Source organism: Arachis ipaensis, chromosome B01 (genome assembly GCF_000816755.2).
Source record: "Arachis ipaensis cultivar K30076 chromosome B01, Araip1.1, whole genome shotgun sequence".
In the NCBI taxonomy this organism is placed as follows: Eukaryota; Viridiplantae; Streptophyta; class Magnoliopsida; order Fabales; family Fabaceae; genus Arachis; species Arachis ipaensis.
The window spans coordinates 66,778,632-66,792,858 of record NC_029785.2 but is presented as its reverse complement, the minus strand read 5'-3'; positions in this window follow the sequence as shown (position 1 = coordinate 66,792,858).

Sequence of the window (14,227 nt, the reverse complement as noted above, 5' to 3'; positions counted from 1 at the left end):
TGATGAGCGGATAATTTATACGCTTTTTGACATTGTTTTTAGCATGTTTTTAGTAGAATCTAGTTACTTTTAGGGATGTTTTCATTAGTTTTTATTTTAAATTCACATTTCTGGACTTTACTATGAGTTTGTGTGTTTTTCTGTGATTTCAGGTATTTTCTGGCTGAAATTGAGGGACTTGAGCAGAAATCAGATTCAGAGGTTGAAGAAGGACTACTGATGTTGTTGGATTCTGACCTCCCTGCACTCAAAGTGGATTTTCTAGAGCTACAGAACTCAAAATGGCGCGCTTCCAATTGTGTTGGAAAGTAGACATCCAGGGATTTCCAGCAATATATAATAGTTTATACTTTAGCCAAGGATAGACGACGTAAACTGGCATTCAACGCCAGCTTTCTACCCAAATCTGGCGTCCAGCGCCAGAAAAGGAGCCAAAACCAGAGTTGAACGCCCAAACTGGCACAAAAGCTGGCGTTCAACTCCAAGAAGGACCTCTACACGTGCAACACTCAAGCCCAGCCCAAGCACACACCAAGTGGTCCCCGGAAGTGGATTTATGCATCAATTACTTACTCATGTAAACCCTAGTGACTAGTTTATTATAAATAGGACCTTTTACTATTGTATTAGACATCTTTGGACGCCTGGTTCTTAGATCAGAGGGGCTGGCCTCTCGACCATGCCTGGATCTTTCACTTATATATTTTCAACGGTAGAGTTTCTACACTCCATAGATTAAGGTGTGGAGCTCTGCTGTTCCTCAAAGATTAATGCAAAGTACTACTGTTTTCTATTCAATTCATCTTATTTCGCTTCTAAGATATCCATTCGCACCCAAGAACGTGATGAAGGTGATGATTATGTGTGACGCTCATCACCATTCTCCCCTATGAACACGTGCCTGACAAACACTTCCGTTCTACATGAAATAAGCTAGAATGAATATCTCTTAGATCTCTTAATCAGAATCTTCGTGGCGTAAGCTAGAATGATGGCGGCATTCAAGAGAATCCGGAAGGTCTAAACCTTGTCTGTGGTATTCCGAGTAAGATTCAATGATTGAATGACTGTGACGAGCTCCTAACTCGCGATTGCAGGGCGTTAGTGACAGATGCAAAAGGATAGTAAATCCTATTCCGGCATGATCGAGAACCGACAGATAAATAGCCGTGCCGTGACAGGGTGCGTGAGCATATTATTCACTGAGAGGATAAGATGAAGCCAATGACAACGGTGATGCCCTTGCATAAAGCCAGCCATGGAAAGGAGTAAGACTAATTGGATGAAGATAGCAGGAAAGCAAAGGTTCAGAGGTTCTTTCACTGCCCCCCTCAGGTTTCACTGCACTCCAATTTCTTTTCCGTTCAAGTTAGTTAGTTTGCATATTTTAATTCTGTTCAATTTAGGTTAGTTAGATATGCATGTTTGTAGTGAATTCTAGGTGGTTAGGTAGCTAGGTTGTGGTTAGAGGATTCTAGGTCTGATAATTGCTCCGTACCTGCTGTTTGAATTTTCTGCTTTTCACTATTGGTTGGCTGTTGTTAAAAAAAATCGGTTTTACTTAACTGCTATTCATGACTCGCCTTTGGTACTTTCACATTGTGCTTTCCTTGGTTTAAACCAAAGTCACCTCATGACATCCTGGACTAGCATTCACTATCTCTTTTGGTTCCCTTCCAACTTCAATTGCATTATTGATGATTCTTAATCCTTTTTATGCTTCTTTTATTTTCTTGTTTATCATTAATAATCTGCATTATCTGCTTGAATGTGAGTTGTTTATTCTTCAAGTTTGTGCATTTCTGTTAGCTAAGAACTACAGTACCATGCCACCAACTTTAACTTCCATTTTTAACTCTTAACTTCATTAACTTTCTAACATCTCTCTTAGTTTTAACCTAACTACTTTCAACCCATTTTAACGCATGTTTATTGTTGTTCCTGCCAAACAGGCATTGTGCATTTCAGTTAATAGTTTTTGGATTATGATTTTTAATTGAATTCTTTGAATTTTATCTTGCATTTAGTCCAATATTCTATATCTTTTTGACTCACTTCATGCTTTGGCTTTTATTCCTCTTTTGCCTATCTATGCTTATCTCGTAAATTGTTACTGTGAACTAAAATATGATGTCTTTGGGACTAAAAGGCACCTATATTTGGAAAAGACCCTCAAAATTCCAGCTGAACTACAACAATACACTACAGAATAGATAAAATAGAGAGGCTGGTTCTTTCTGGAGAGGAATTTGACTGAGGTTAATGCATCCTGGGTCAGGGAATTTTACTGCAACTATTATAAGACGACCCTGGATGCAGAACAGCTCAGAGGGAAGTAGATTTTAGTTACTGAGGAGGCCATTGAAGATATCCTCTATTTCCAGCCTAAGTCAGGTAAACCAGATGGTTACTAGAAGGCTGAGGAAGCCATGAGATTTATGACTTTTGATTGGGAGGTAGTAAAGCGAACCATATCCATTGATCCAGCTATCCCATGGGTTATGGGTAAGTCAACAGTGAACCCAAAAGGAATAAAAATTATTTATCTGAATGATGAGGCTCGGTTATGGCAACAAATCCTGAGTAACTATGTGATGCCGAGCACTCACAAGACAGAGGTGCCAGCTGCCATGATAACCCTCATTTGGTGCGTTATGGAAGGCAAGGACCTGTACCTTCCACGGTTCATCAGGCACTCCATGGCTAAGGTTCATGACCGAGGCACTCTACCTTTCCCATATCTGATTACCCAGTTAGGCTGCCGAGCAGAGGTACCCTGGGAACCTGAGGATGAGAAGCCACCAGCCGCCGACTACAAGAAGATCATCCCATACGACAGGAAGTTTGAGGCTCTGGGCTACAGACCGCCCTCTCTTACTGCCTCCGCTGATGCAGCCACATCTTCTGCTGCCCGTTCAGTACCTGCTGCACCACCCACACCACAACACTCTCACCTGCTTTCCAGCCCATCTACCACCTTGTGCACCGCCTCTTTGAGCACCTGGACCAGATAGAGCGCCACAACCAGCAGTGATATGAGTGGTCTGAGCATCGCAGCAAGCGACGCTATGAGCATTTAAAGATGATGATCAGGTTGGGACACACTGAAATCCCCTCTGAGCCTGACACACCATCAGAGCCATCTGAGGAGGAGGCGGATGAGCAGGAGGATGATGCACGGGCAGAGGATGAGCAGGCAGGATCCCAGCAGACAAAGCACCAGCAGGCAGCATCTTAGCATAAGGAGCCTCAGCAAACACTGCCAGACCCCACAGAGCCTCAGCTTGAGCAGCCTGCAGCACCACAGGCCACCATAGAGATAGTAGCAGTACACCCTTCTGGAGATGACATCCCTTCATACCCAGCCTGATTGAGCATCGAGGACGATGCTATTATATAAGTGTGGGGAGGTCACCATCTCTGGCGAATGATATTTTGGTGAACTACTTTCAGACTCTTTTTCATCCTATTTTATTTCTTTTTCTGTATTTTTATTTTACCTTATTTATCTTATTTTCTTTTCAGTACTTGCACATTTTCTTTTACTGTATCTCTGTTTATTTTTACTTTATTACATTTTACACTTTGGGCTGTGAGCAATCCAACTAGTAGGGATATGCTTTAGAACCAGAACATGATTAAGACAATTCAATGAGATACTTCCAACACCACAAAATGATTCATGTCATTAAGCTAATGGTGGATGGGAGTATCAACAAGGAATGATAGAGTATGAATACTCCCCAGAGCCACAACATGACTTATATTGTTATGACAACTACACAAATTGTGGCTGGGAGGGTCAAAATCAAAGAGATCTTAATGATCCATATTTTGCTCATCAAGAGACATCATCATTTGATCGTGCTATCAATACATTCCTGCAAGATTGCTCCCCAATGCCACAAAATAATCCACACTGTGATGAAGTCAACAATTACTCAAGTTGTGGGTGAGAGCATCAACATCAAAGAACAGGTTGCAAAGTGGAGTTCAACGCCAGAAACAGGCTACAAACTGGCGTTCAACTCCAAGAGAAGCCTCTACACGTGTAAAGCTCAATGCTCAGCCCAAGCACACACCAAGTGGGCCCCAGAAGTGGATTTCTGCATCATTTACTCAATTCTGCAAACCCTAGTGACTAGTTTAGTATAAAAAGGACTTTTCACTATTATGTATATATCTTTTGGATCATCTTTGATTAGTTTTATGCTATCTTAGACTTTTGTGAGGGCTGGCCATTCGGCCATGCCTGAACATTTATCACTTGTGTATTTTCAACGGTAGAGTTTCTACACACCATAGATTAAGGTGTGGAGCTCTGCTGTTCCTCAAAGATTAATGCAAAGTACTACTATTTTTCTATTCAATTCAACTTATTCTGCTTCTAAGATATTCATTCGCACTTCAATATGATGGATGTGATGATCGTGACAGTCATCATCATTCTCAACTTATGAACGCATGCCTGACAACCACTTCCGTTCTACCTTAGATTGAATGGATATCTCTTGGATATCTAATACAGGGGACCGAGTCCGAGTTATTAGTGTCTTCGTGGTATAAGTTAGAACCCATGGACGGCCATTCTTAAGAATCCGGAAAGTCTAAACCTTGTCTGTGGTATTTCGAGTAGGATTCAAGAATTGAATGACTGTGATGAGCTTCAAACTCACGAGTGCTGAGCGTAGTGACAGACGCAAAAGGATGAATAGATCCTATTCCAGTATGATCGAGAACCGACAGATGATTAGCCATGCAGTGACAGCGCATTGGCCATTTTCACTGAGAATTACATAAGTACGACTATCCTATTTTATATTTTATTTATATTCATAAAATCAGTTGAATCCGCCTGACTGAGATTTACAAGGTGACCATAGCTTGCTTCAAGCCGACAATCTCCGTGGGATCGACCCTTACTCACGTAAGGTTTATTACTTGGATGACCCAGTGCACTTGCTGGTTAGTTGTATGAAGTTGTGAAACAGAATTAAGAACATGAACGTGCGTATTAAGTTTTTAGCACCGTTACCAAGGAAGGAATGATCACGACTTCGCACACCAAGTTTTTGGCGCCGTTGCCATGGATTGTTCGAATTTGGACAACTGACGGTTCATCTTGTTGCTCAGATTAGGTAATTTTATTTTATTTTATTTTTAAGCTTTTTTTTACTTCTTATTTTCGAAAAAAAAATATATAAAATTTTTTTTTCTTTTTCCTTTTTCGTTTTTACAAAATTAATTTTCGAAAATCCAAAAAAAAAATATTTTTAATAAAATCATAAAATCAAAAATATTTTGTGTTTCTTGTTTGAGTCCAGAGTCAATTTTTTTTGTTTGGTGTCTTGCATGTGTTTGTTTTTCTCAAGAATTTTCGAAAATTCATCATATGTTCTTCATGATCTTCAAGTTGTTCCAGGCCAGTCTTCTTGTTTGATCCTCTTATTTTCTTGTTTTGTGTCTTTTCTAGTTTTTCATATGTATTTTCAATTTGTTAGTGTCTAAAGTTTGCAAATTTCTCAGTTTGGTGTCTTGCATGTTTTTCTTTTCTTGAAAATTTTCAAAAATAAGTCTTGATGTTCATCTTGATCTTCAAAGTGTTCTTGGTATTCATCTTAACATTCATAGTGTTCTTGCATGCATTAGTTGTTTTGATTCATAATTTTTATGTTTTGTGTCAATTTTATGTTTTTCTCTCTCTCATCATTAAAAATTCAAAAATAAAAAATATCTTTCCGTTTTAAAATTTTGAAAATTTGGATTGACTCTTTCAAAAATTTTTAAAATTCAATTGTTTCTTATGAGTCAACTCAAATTTTTAATTTGAAAATCTTATCTTTTTCAAAATCTTTTTCAAAAATCAAATCCTTTTCATTTTTCTTTCATAATTTTTGAAAATTTCAAATTGATTTTCAAAAATCTTTTTCTTATTTTCATTTCATATTTTTGAAATTAATACCAACATTTAATATGATTGATTCAAAAATATTAAGTTGTTACTTGCCTATTAAGAAAGGTTCAATCTTTAAATTTTAAAATCATATCTTTTTGTTTCTTGTTAGTCAAGTAATCAACTTTAGTTTTCAAAATTAAATCTTTTCAATTCCTTATCATATCTTTTTCAATTTCAATCATATCTTTTTCAAAATCAATTTCAAAATTCTTTCTAACTTCTCCCCTAACCTCTTATCTTTTTAAAATTGATTTTCAAATCTTTTTCAATCAATCATATCTTTTTGTTTCAATCATATCTTTTTCAATTTCAATCATATCTTTTTCAAAACAAATTTTCAATCTCTTTTAATCAATCATATCTTTTTCAAAACTGCCCAACTAACTCTCTACCTTTAATTTTCGAAAATCCCTTCCCTCTTTTTCAAAATTTTGTTTTAATTAACTAATTGTTTTAATTTTAATTTAATTTAATTTCAATTTTAATTTTCAAATTTTAAATTTAAATTTAAAATATTTTTATTTTATTTTGTTAAATTTTCAAATTCTTCTCTCATCTCTAATCTCCCTCTATTTATTTATTCATCCATTAACACTTCTATCCTCACCCCTGTGTTTGGATTCTCATCTTTTCCTTCTTCTATTCTTACTTTCTTCTACTCACATAAAGGAATCTCTATACTGTGACATAAAGGATTCCATATTTTCTTTTCTGCTTTCTTCTTCTTTTTCATATGAGCAGGAACAAGGATAAGAACATTCTTGTTGAAGCTGATCCTGAACCTGAAAGGACTCTGAAGAAGAAGCTAAGGGAAGCTAAAGCACAACTCTCGGGAGAAAATCTAACAGAAATTTTCAAAAAAGAAAAAGATATGGCCGAAAATAATAACAATGCAAGGAGGATGCTTGGTGACTTTACTGCACCTAATTCCAATTTACATGGAAGAAGCATCTCAATCCCTGCCATTGGAGCAAACAATTTTGAGCTTAAACCTAAATTAGTTTCTCTGATTCAACAGAACTGCAAGTTTCATGGACTTCCATCTGAAGATCCTTTTCAGTTCTTGACTGAATTCTTGCAGATCTGTGATACTGTTAAGACCAATGGGGTTGACCCCGAGGTCTACAGGCTTATGCTTTTCCCGTTTGCTGTAAGAGACAAAGCTAGAGTATGGTTGGACTCTCAACCTAAAGATAGCCTGAACTCTTGGGATAAGCTGGTCACGGCTTTCTTAGCCAAGTTCTTTCCTCCTCAAAAGCTTAGTAAGCTTAGAGTGGATGTTCAAACCTTCAGACAGAAAGAAGGTGAATCCCTCTATGAAGCTTGAGAGAGATATAAGCAACTGACCAAAAAGTGTTCTTCTGACATGCTTTCAGAATGGACCATTCTGGATATATTCTATGATGGTCTATCTAAACTATCAAAGATGTCATTGGACCATTCTGCAGGTGGATCTATTCACCTAAAGAAAACACCTGCAGAAGCTCAAGAACTCATTGACATGGTTGCTAATAACTAGTTCATGTACACTTCTGAAAGGAATCCTGTGAGTAATGAGACGCCTATGAAGAAGGGAGTTCTTGAAATTGATACTCTGAATGCCATATTGGCTCAGAATAAAATATTGACTCAGCAAGTCAATATGATTTCTCAGAGTTTGAATGGATTGAAGGAATCATCCAACAGTACTAAAGAGGCCTCTTCTGAAGAAGAAGCTTATGATCCTGAGAACCCTGCAAGAGCAGAGGTGAATTACATAGGTGAACCCTATGGAAACACCTATAATCTCTCATGGAGAAATCATCTAAATTTCTCATAGAAGGATCAACAAAAGCGTCAACAAGGCTTTAACAATGGTGGAAGAAACAGGTTTAGCAATAGCAAGCCTTTTCCATCATCCACTCAGCAAAAGACAGAGAGTTCTGAGCAGAATCCATCTAGCTTAGCAAATATAGTCTCTGATCTATCTAAGGCCACTTTAAGTTTCATAAATGAAACAAGGTCCTCCATTAGAAATTTGGAGGCACAAGTGGGCCAGCTGAGTAAAAAGGCCACTGAAACCCCTCCCAGTACTCTCCCAAGCAATACAGAAGAGAATCCAAAAAGAGAGTGCAAGGTCATTGAATTAACCATCATGGCCGAACCTACAAGGGAGGGAGAGGATGTGAATCCCAATGAGGAAGACCTCTTGGGACGTCCAGTGATCAACAAGGAGTTTTCCTCTGAGGAACCAAAGGAATCTGAGGCTCATCTAGAGACCATAGAGATTCCTTTGAACCTCGTTATGCCATTCATGAGCTCTGATGAGTATTCTTCTTCTGAAGAGAATGAAGATGTTACTGAAGAGCAAGTTGCAAAGTACATTGGTGCAATCATGAAGCTGAATGCCAAATTATTTGGTAATGAGACTTGGGAAGATGAACCTCCCTTGCTCACCAATGAACTGAGTGATCTGGATCAACTGACATTGCCTCAGAAGAAACAAGATCCTGGAAAGTTCTTAATACCTTGTACCATAGGCACCATGACCTTTGAGAAGGCTCTATGTGACCTTGGGTTAGGGATAAACCTCATGCCACTCTTTGTAATGGAGAAACTGGGAATCTTTGAGGTGCAAGCTGCTAGAATCTCATTAGAGATGGCAGACAACTCCAGAAAACAAGCTTATGAACAAGTAGAGGACGTGCTAGTAAAGATTGAAGGCCTTTACATCCCTGCTGATTTCATAATCTTGGATACTGGGAAGGATGAGGATGAATCCATCATCCTTGGAAGACCTTTCCTAGCCACAGCAAGAGTTGTTATTGATGTGGACAGAGGAAAATTAGTCCTTCAACTGAATGAGGACAACCTTGTGTTTAAAACTCAAAGATCTCCTTCTGTAACCATGGAGAGGAAGCATGAAAAGCTTCTCTCACTGCAGAGTCAACCAAAGCCCCCACAGTCAAACTCTAAGTTTGGTGTTGGGAGGCCACAACCAAACTCTAAGTTTGGTGTTGAACCCTCACAACCAAACTCTAAGTTTGGTATTGGGAGGTCCCAACCTTGCTCTGATTATCTGTGAGGCTCCATGAGAGCTCACTGTCAAGCTATTGACATTAAAGAAGCGCTTGTTGGGAGGCAACCCAATGTTATTTAATCATTTTTATTTTATTTTCTCTTTGTTATTTCATGTTTTATTAGGTTGATGATCATGTGGAGTCACAAAAACTACTGAAAAATCGAAAACAGAATGAAAAACAGCATTGAAAATAGCACGCCCTGGAGGAAGGGCTTACTGGCGTTTAAACGCCAGTAAGGAGCATCTGGCTGGCGTTTAACGCCAGAACAGAGCATGAAACTGGTGTTAAACGCCAGAAACAAGCAGCAGTCTGGCGTTTAAATTCCAGGATTACACCCAGAGGAAAGCTGGCATTAAACGCCAGAAACAAGCTTCAGACTGGCATTAAAGGCCAGGATTGCATATATAGGGCATTTTACACGTCTAAAAGGTGCAGGGATGAGAAATCCTCAAACACCTCAGGATCTGTTGACCCCACAGAATTCCCTCAGGATCTGTGGACCCACAGGATCCCTACCTACTTCTTCTCTCCTCTTCACACCTATCCATCTTCTCTTCCCCAAAAACCCCACCTACCTTTAAATTCAAAATAATTTCCCTCCCAAACCCAACCCTAAATGGCCGAACCCTAAACCCCTCCCCACTCCTATATAAAACCCTCATTCCCTCTTCATTTTCACACAACAAAATCCTCTCTTCTTCCCCTTGGCCGAAACCATCTCTCTCTCCCTCTCCTCCATTTTTCTTCTTCTTCTACTTCTTTCTTTCTTCTTTTGCTCGGGGACGAGCAACCATTTTAAGTTTAGTGTGGTAAAAGCATAGCTTTTTGTTTTTCTATAACCATTCATGGCACCTAAGGCCAGAGAAACCTCTAGAAAGAGGAAAGGGAAGGCAATTGCTTCCACCTCTGAGTCATGGAAGATGGAGAGATTTATCTCTAAGGTCCATCAAGACCACTTCTATGAAGTTGTGGCCAAGAAGAAAGTGATCCCTGAGGTTCCTTTCAAACTCAAAAGGAATGAATATCTGGAGATCCGACTTGAGATTCAAAGAAGAGGTTGGGAAGTTCTCACTAACCCCATTTAACAAGTCGGGATCCTAATGGTTCAAGAGTTCTATGCAAACGCATGGATCACAAGGAACCATGATCAAAGTGTGAACCCAAATCCAAAGCATTGGCTTACTATGGTTCGGGGAAAACACTTAGATTTCAGTCCGGAAAATGTAAGGCTGGCGTTCAACTTGCCAATGATGGAAGAAAACGCATGCCCCTACACAAGAAGGGTCAACTTTGATCAAAGGTTGGACCAAGTCCTCATGGACATATGTGTGGAAGGAGCTCAATGGAAAATTGACTCAAAGGGCAAGCCGGTTCAACTAAGAAGGCTTGACCTCAAACCAGTAGCTAGAGGATGGTTGGAGTTCATTCAATGCTCAATCATTCCTACTAGCAACCGGTCTGAAGTTACTGTAGACTGGGCCATCATGATCCATAGCATCATGATTGGGGAGGAAGTAGAAGTTCATGAGATCATGCCTCAAGAACTCTACAAGGTGGCTGACAAGTCCTCCAATTTGGCAAGGTTAGCCTTTCCTCACCTCATTTGCCACCTCTGCAATTCGGCTGGAATTGACATAGAGGGAGACATCCTCATTGAAGAGGATAAGCCTATCACTAAGAAAAGGATGGAGCAAACAAGAGAGCATGGACCTCAACATGAGCATGAGGAAATTCCTCATCATGAAATCCCTGAGATGCCTCAAGGGATGCACTCCCCCCCCCCCCCACAAAACTACTGGGAACAAGTCAACACTTCCCTAGGTGAATTAAGTTCCAACATGGGACAACTAAGGATGGAGCACCAAGAACATTCCATCATCCTCCATGAAATTAGATAAGATCAAAGAGCTATGAGGGAGGAACAACAAAGACAAGGAAGAGACATAGAGGAGCTCAAAAGCACCATTGGTTCTTCAAGAAGAGGAAGACGCCATCCTCACTAAAGTGGACTCATTCCTTAATCTCCTTGTTTATTTATTTTCCTGTTTTTCGGTTTTTGAGCCTTATGTTTTATTTATGTTTGTGTCTTTAAGTGTCTATGCCTTAAAGTTATGAATGTCCTATGAATCCATCACCTCTCTTAAATGAAAAATGTTTTAATTACAAAAGAACAAGAAGTACATGGTTTCGAATTCATCCTTCAAACTAGTTTAATTATTTTGATGTGGTGACAATATTTTTTGTTTTCTGAATGAATGCTTAAACAGTGCATATGTCTTTTGAAATTATTGTTTATGAATGTTAAATATGTTGGCTCTTGAAAGAATGATGAACAGGAGAAATGTTATTAGATAATCTAGAAAATCATAAAAATGATTCTTGAAGCAAGAAAAAGTAGTGAATACAGAAAGCTTGCGAAAATAAACAATTGGCGAAAAAAAATAGAAAGAAAAAAAGAAAAAGCAAGCAGAAAATGCCAAAAGCTCTTAAAACCAAAAGGCAAGAGCAAAAAGCCAGAAGCCCTTAAAACCAAAAGGCAAGGGTAACAAAAAGGATCCAAGGCTTTGAGCATCAGTGGATAGGAGGGCCTAAAGGAATAAAATCCTGGCCTAAGCGGCTAAACCAAGCTGTCCCTATCCATGTGCTTGTGGCGTGAAGGTGTCAAGTGAAAATTTGAGACTGAGCGGTTAAAGTCGAGGCCCAAAGCAAAAAAAAAAGAGTGTGCTTAAGAACCCTAGACACCTCTAAGTGGGGACTCTAGCAAAGCTGAGTCACAATCTAAAAAGGTTCACCCAATTATGTGTCTGGCATTTATGTATCCGGTGGTAATACTGGAAAACAAAGTGCTTAGGGCCACGACCAAGACTCATAAAGTAGCTGTGTTCAAGAATCAACATACTGAACTAGGAGAATCAATAACACTATCTGAATTCTGAGTTCCTATAGATGCCAATCATTCTGAACCTCAAGGGATAAAGTGAGATGCCAAAACTATTCAAGAGGCAAAAAGCTACTAGTCCCGCTCATTTAATTGGAGCTAAGTTTCATTGATAGTTTGGAATTTATAGTATATTCTCTTATTTTTATCCTATTTGATTTTCAGTTGCTTGAGGACAAGCAACAATTTAAGTTTGGTGTTGTGATGACCGGATAATTTATACGCTTTTTGGCATTGTTTTTAGTATGATTTAATTCATTTTCATTATATTTTTATTAGTTTTAATTAAAAATCACATTTCTGGACTTTTCTATGAGTTTGTGTATTTTTCTGTGATTTCAGGTAATTTCTGGCTGAAATTGAGGGACTTGAGCAAAAATCTGATTAAGGCTGAAAAAGGACTGCTGATGTTGTTGGATTCTGACCTCTTTGCACTCGGAATGGATTTTCTGGAGCTACAAAACTCCAAATGGCGCGCTCTCAATTGCGTTGGAAAGTAGACATCCAGAGCTTTCCAGCAATATATAATAGTCCATACTTTGAATAAGGATAGACGATGTAAACTGGCGTTCAACTCTAGTTCCATGCTGCATTCTGGAGTCAAACGCCAGAAACAGGTTGCAAAGTGGAGTTCAACGCCAGAAACAGGCTACAAACTGGCGTTCAACTCCAAGAGAAGCCTCTAAACGTGTAATGCTCAATGCTCAGTCCAAGTACACACCAAGTGGGCCCCAGAAGTGGATTTCTGCATCATTTACTCAATTCTGCAAACCCTAGTAACTAGTTTAGTATAAATAGGACTTTTTACTATTATGTTTATATCTTTTGGATCATCTTTGATTAGTTTTATGCTATCTTAGACTTTTGTGAGGGCTAGCCATTCGGCCATGCCTGAACATTTATCACTTGTGTATTTTCAACGGTAGAGTTTCTACACACTATAGATTAAGGTGTGGAGCTCTGCTGTTCCTCAAAGATTAATGCAAAGTACTACTGTTTTTCTATTCAATTCAACTTATTCCGCTTCTAAGATATTCATTCGCACTTCAATATGATGGATGTGATGATCGTGACAGTCATCATCATTCTCAACTTCTGAACGCGTGCCTGACAACCACTTCTGTTCTACCTTAGATTGAATGGATATCTTTTGGATATCTAATACAGGGGACCGAGTCCAAGTTATTAGTGTCTTCGTGGTATAAGTTAGAACCCATGGACGGCCATTCTTGAGAATCCGGAAAGTCTAAACCTTGTCTGTGGTATTCTGAGTAGGATTCAGGGATTGAATGACTGTGACGAGCTTCAAAATCGTGAGTGCTGGGCAAAGTGACAGACGCAAAAGGATCAATGGATCCTATTCCAGTATGATCGAGAACCGACAGATGATTAGCCATGCAGTGACAGCGCATTGGACCATTTTCACTAAGAGGACAGGTGGCCATTAACAACAGTGATGCCTAACATACAGCTTGCCATGGAAAGGAGTAGGAAGGATTGGATGAAGACAACAGGAAAGCAGAGGTTCAGAGGGACGAAAGCATCTCTATACGCTTATCTGAAATTCTCACCAATGAATTACATAAGTACCACTATCCTATTTTATATTTTATTTATCTTTTACTTATCAATTCATAAAATCAGTTGAATCCGCCTGACTGAGATTTACAAGGTGACCATAGCTTGCTTCAAGCTGACAATCTCCGTGGGATTGACCCTTACTCACGTAAGGTTTATTACTTGGATGACCTAGTGCACTTGCTGGTTAGTTGTACGAAGTTGTGAAACAGAATTAAGAACATGAATATGCATATTGATTTTTTAGCGCCGTTACCAAGAAAGGAATGATCATGATTTCGCACACCAGAAGTTCACACTCAATTGAAACAGAGGGCTACATAGATGAATGGCTCATTGAAACAATTCTCTTCTTTGCTTTGTTTATTTTCTTTCTTTGCTTTATTTATTTTCAAATAAAATTGGCATATGATTACATTCTAAGTTTGGTGTTGCCCTACAACAATCTATTTTCAATCTTTCTGGATGATTGTATCAATTCTAAATTGAAAGTGTCACACTAAGTTTCTAAGTTTGGTGTGCCACTTAATTTTCTATGCAATAAATCCAGCAACACCACTTGTCTGCATAATCATAATGCCTTTGCAGTGTTATCTTTCTTTTGGTCTGACATTTTTTCTTTTTATTCTCTTTGTTTTAGTCATTTCTTTGTTTTTAATGCTGTCTTTTATTTTTCTCCTTAACTATTTTTGT